This window comes from Tenebrio molitor, unplaced genomic scaffold (genome assembly GCF_963966145.1).
Source record: "Tenebrio molitor unplaced genomic scaffold, icTenMoli1.1 SCAFFOLD_943, whole genome shotgun sequence".
NCBI lineage: Eukaryota > Metazoa > Arthropoda > Insecta > Coleoptera > Tenebrionidae > Tenebrio > Tenebrio molitor.
This window is the reverse complement of record NW_027184305.1, coordinates 1-5,641: the sequence shown is the minus strand read 5'-3', so window position 1 is coordinate 5,641 and position 5,641 is coordinate 1. Positions and strand designations below refer to the sequence as shown.

General features: G+C 46.4%; 1 non-coding gene across 1 annotated transcript; it reads right to left on the bottom strand.

Annotated features, from left to right (window-relative positions):
• Positions 1 to 1,295: 1,295 nt before the first annotated feature.
• Positions 1,296 to 1,415, bottom strand: LOC138141122 (5S ribosomal RNA). Its single transcript, XR_011163008.1, has one exon. It is a non-coding gene; the product is annotated as a 5S ribosomal RNA (ribosomal RNA).
• Positions 1,416 to 5,641: the final 4,226 nt, after the last annotated feature.

Here is a 5,641-nt window from a genome sequence, read left to right as displayed (position 1 = left end):
ACCTAACAGGAACGGCTGGTCCATGAGGTCATTTGGGTAATGACCCCCTAAAAAATAAAGGTTTTACCCAACACCAGCCGCGACTGCAATGTACACAAGACTATGACTGCTACATATTATGTTATTTCAACCAAATCAGAAGTACAATAATTTTGAAAAGTAAGTGCAATGTATACTTCTAAATCTATCTAAATTTATTAATATGTAATTTTTTTCAAAACTATCGATCTTTCTTTGAAACATTTTCAATTCACAATTCACTGTTGGAAGCGCTGTACTTTTTAGTATAAATACGTATACGAAAAATTAAAATAATAGTTGAATTAACACATCGTTAAATGTTACGAGGAACATAGTTTTTTGGATTACACAGCAAAATCTTGGAATTTCAGTCCGATATTACTCCATTGAGTCTTTGGACTCACAAATAAATACCTCGAAAAGCCGACAAACATCTGTCTAGAACTTTTCTAGTAACCAGAGGGTATCGTAAACGACCCGTGTTTAGACCTCTTTCGTGAAAGTGACCGACCGCCGGCGCCGCTCGATTTCGTCATAAATCTCAGCCGTACCCCCCACGATAATTGACAAGTCTGTCATACAGCCCTACCATTTAAAACCTTTATTCTCTTCGTTTTAAAAATAGTTTCGCATGGTTTTTCCTCTCTTCTCGTTTTACAATGGTCCAGTGACTAATAAATGAGTGTTGTGTTATGAGTTTGTTCGAGCTCAAAAAAACGTGGTTCGAAATTGTTTAACGTTTAACGAATGGTAAGTTATTCTAGTTTTTATGTTGGTCTTAACGTGTTAGGGGCCAAGAATACAACATTGTCTGTCCATTATAACATAGAACTGATATGTTGAATTCAGATCTCTAATTATTTAAAAACCAAAAAAATAAAGCAGCAGTCAAAGTGGCATGTACGCGTAACCTAATATATATTTTTTTTACATTAAAAGATCGCCGTCTTCCTCGTCGCACTTACGACATTTGCATATGTTATCTTTGTTAAACTCACGGAAGGAATATAATGAACCGGTCACCCGTCCAAGTGCTGACCGCTGCCCGCGTGGCTTACCTTCGGTGATCGAACGACAACCTTTACCGTTTGACGAGTTTTTATTCTGCAATTGTTTACAATTAATCGACAAAAAAAATTGTTTTCTTAATTATCTAGTACTTAAAGCTATGAATCTACATTATACGGGTCTGTGCATGTTTCCGAATACCTGCACGAAAAACAAATCGGTTCGGTGGTTGCTATGGATTTCAAAAAAAAACAAAAAGTGTTGGGGGGCAACGGCACGCGGTGTTCCCAAGCGGTCACCCATCCAAGTACTGACCGCGCCCGACGTTGCTTAACTTCGGTGATCGGACGAGAACCGGTGCTTTTCAACGTGGTATGGCCGTTGCCGTGGTGTTTAGGTGTGATCGTTGGTGTAAAATATATTGCTTTTAACATTCCGATGCACGAATATGAACATCAAAACGCGATGCGTTTCGTTTCCGTATGCACTTACCCTCTGACGACCGACGTCGGACCGAACTAACGGGAAATCCCACAACAACCACCACGTCACGCTCTAACGACAAGAGAGACTACTAGACGGACTGGCGATCTCCCGCGTCGCACATTTTTCGACCGCCGGCGGCGGTGGAAAATCCAGAATTTCACCCCACCTACCGCGCTGCTTGCTCCGACGACGACGAGATTCCCACATTTGGATCGACCGAAATATGTAAGTAATATCAGGAAGTTCCGATTTCGAGAGGAGACCTGTGTTTCTATTTACCTATCTATAATAATTATCGTTATAATCATCATATCATTATTATTATTATTAACATTATTATTTATTACCATTATTATTATTATTATTATTATTTATCGTCCCTCGGATTCGGCGATCTTCGAAAATCCAAGTTGGACCGTTAGACATTCGAACGCGGTGTGCGTGGCTGACGAGTTGTTATTTTTGGCGTTTTTTCTTCGATCTTCACCCCGACTTCGGACGACGCAGGTCGGACACGAAATTACGAAGAGAGAAAGACGGAAGAAAGGAAGAAAACCTGAAGATCCGTCGAAGAAAATATCGGAAAACTCGTAGGTGCGGCATCGGTCGGACGATGAAGACCGTCTCCTTTCGGATGATCCTCTCGACGGACTTTCGGCCGTCCCGAAGGGTCCGGACGGCAACGGGACCCGTCGTCGACTCGTCCCGTTTCAACTTCCGCCGAAAACGATCGACCTGAACGTCGGAGAGGCGGTTCGCGGCATCCTGTTGTCGGAATTGCCTCGGTTCGAACACCAGGTCCTTTCTGTGCTTCGACCGTTTCGGAAGCGTTTGGCGACGCGAAGATGTCGTAAAATCGAGAAGGTGGCGCGGTATTCCGGGAAGAGATGGACCAATATTTCGGCGAACGAAATATGGATTCCGGAATCGACGCGTCTACCCCGCACCGCCGACGTAAACCGTCGGTCCCGAATCGAAACCGTGACGACCCGGATTTAGGGCTGGTGGTTGGAGGGGCGTGTACCTGATTCGAAACCCACCGACGTTCCGAGACGAACTTCGCTATCTCCAGGGAAACTTCGGAAACCGAGTTCGGCCAGCTTGATCACACGGTGGCGATGGTGATCGAGGAAAGAGGACGATGCCATCACGCGGCAACGATTCCGAGGCCTGCAATTTCTTCGACGGCGGACGCGGTGCGCGTTCAGTCTTCCGTCCGCAGTGGCGACTATTTTATAAAGACTTAGAAAATTTTTTTGTTCAATTCTCGTTCACGAGGTGCTCGAAGTGTACGTGTGTGAGCAAGTGTTTTTTCAATAATTATTATTAACTTTTAACGTTTTAACGTGAAAGATGGCCGACGTCGAAAATCAAACAGCATCATCGGTCACCACCGGTTCCGCTGCCACCCCTCAATCCCACGCGAAGAAAGAGAAAAAGCGAAAAATCCCAGGGCGAAACCGTCCCATCCTCCGACATCCGAGATGGTAAACAACGCCATCAAGGGACTCAAGGAACGCGGAGGATCGTCTCTTCAGGCCATCAAGAAGTTCGTCGCCGCAAATTACAAAGTCGACGCCGAAAAGGTCGCCCCTTTCATCAAGAAATATCTGAAAGGCGCCGTGGCGTCGGGATCTCTGGTTCAGACGAAAGGTAAGGGCGCGTCGGGTTCGTTCAAGCTCGCCTCGTCCACCTCCGGTGGTGCCAAAGTCGCCTCCGCCTCCGACAAGAGGAAACCCGCTTCGTCCGCCGCATCCAAGACGAAAAAATCATCCGCCAAACGTACCGCCGTCGCGACGACTTCCGACAAGGCTTCCTCGAAGACAGCCAAAAAACAAGCCTCCCCCAAAGCGAAGAAGACTGCTGCCGAAAAGAAGAGCGCCGTCGCTGCCTCCGCCGCCGCAGCGAAAGCCAAGAAATCGGCCGCCTCCTCGGCAGAAAAGAAAACTAGAGCCGCCCCGAAACCCCGATCGCCTTCCAAAGCGAAGAAATCTAACAAGGCTGGTCCGACTAAAAAACCCAAAGCACCCAAACCCAAGACAGCCAAAGCCATTCCTGTCAAGGTGAAAAAGGCCGCTTCGCCGAAGAGGAAAAAGTGAGAAACGTGGATGGATACTCGACTCATGTTCGTTCGGCTGTGCCTCGTTCCGACGTCATCATCGTACTACCGGCAACGGGGCACGCACAAATGGCCCTTTTCAGGGCCACACGATAATCTACGACGAAAAAAAAGAAATAAAACTATCCTTACGGCGAAACCAAATAAAATAGATAGCATCAGCTGGCAGGTAGGTGATGACAGGATGCAATAAAATTTTACGAACGACCGCAACCCAACCCGAATCGAGAGGACCGACCGATTATTGACATTTTTATTTTATTCATTTCCGGTTGAAGGGCGATATATTTTTTTTTGCCTGTAAAGTTTGAGGTTCTGAAAAGAACCGATTTTTTTGTTATAAAATTCGTGTTTCGTGTTGTTCTTCCGAAACACGATGTGGAAAAATTTAAGCGCGTTCACCCCGAATACGTCTGGCAAGTTGGATGTCCTTTGGCATGATGGTTACACGTTTGGCGTGGATGGCGCACAAATTCGTGTCCTCGAACAGACCGACCAAGTAAGCTTCGCTCGCTTCCTGGAGGGCCATCACGGCGGAGCTTTGGAAGCGCAAATCGGTTTTGAAATCCTGAGCGATCTCCCTCACCAAACGTTGAAAGGGAAGCTTGCGGATGAGCAACTCGGTACTTTTCTGGTAACGACGGATCTCACGCAGAGCCACGGTACCAGGTCTGTAACGGTGGGGCTTCTTGACGCCGCCAGTGGCGGGAGCGCTTTTTCCTGGCCGCTTTGGTAGCCAGTTGTTTCCTGGGGGCTTTTCCTCCGGTGGACTTGCGTGCGGTCTGCTTGGTCCTGGCCATTTCGAATGAAACGAATGAAAAACAAAACTGACAATTATTAAAATCGACTCTGACGATCGTTAGACGTGCACGCGTCGAAAGGTAAACGGGTACTAAAAATTCCCGCCATATTAAATTGTACTTTTATACGTGAACAAAGTCAACGGCTGACTTCGTCGATTGGTCGATGGTGAACCGTTGAATCTATATAAGGCTCCGTTAGTTGAAATTTTGCGGTAGTTGACTTCCTAGGGACGAGGTGTGCAGGTATTTTGTGTCAGTTGAAATAATCTGAAAAGATGACCGGTCGCGGTAAAGGAGGCAAAGGATTGGGAAAAGGAGGAGCGAAGCGTCATCGCAAAGTCCTGCGTGACAACATCCAGGGCATCACGAAACCCGCTATCAGAAGATTGGCTCGTCGTGGCGGCTGAAACGTATTTCCGGTTTGATCTACGAAGAAACTCGCGGAGTCCTGAAAGTGTTCTTGGAAAATGTCATCCGAGATGCCGTCACCTACACGGAACACGCCAAACGTAAAACCGTGACAGCGATGGACGTCGTCTACGCTTTGAAACGTCAAGGACGCACCCTCTACGGTTTCGGAGGTTAATTTCCTGGCGCTCTTCACCGTTCGAGAAAACCAGAATAAAATACGAAATACAAAATCGGTTCTTTTCAGAACCACAAAATAAAAATAAGAGGAAAAAAAAGAAACATGATGTTCTTTCGAGAAACAACGGACAATTATTACTAACTGACTACCTGATAAATGTACCAAGATCGTAAACACCCCTTGCTTTCCTTTTGGCATTGCAGTCGTAAATGATAATAATACAAAAAGAAAAGATGCATCGGTCATTTTACGAAAAAAAAAAGCTATAGTGGCCCTGAGAAGGGCCGATATTTTGAGTTTTCGCCACGGAGATGGATCGATCGTTCGTTTAAGGTTTCTTCTCGGTTTTTTTGGGTAAAAGTACGGCCTGAATGTTGGGTAAGACACCGCCTTGGGCGATCGTAACTCCGGACAGGAGTTTGTTCAATTCCTCGTCGTTTCTGATGGCCAGCTGCAGATGACGCGGTATAATACGTGTCTTCTTGTTGTCACGGGCAGCGTTTCCTGCCAATTCTAGAACTTCGGCGGCTAAGTACTCCATGACGGCGGCCAAATAGACGGGAGCTCCTGCACCGACGCGTTCCGCGTAATTTCCTTTTCTGAGAAGACGATGTA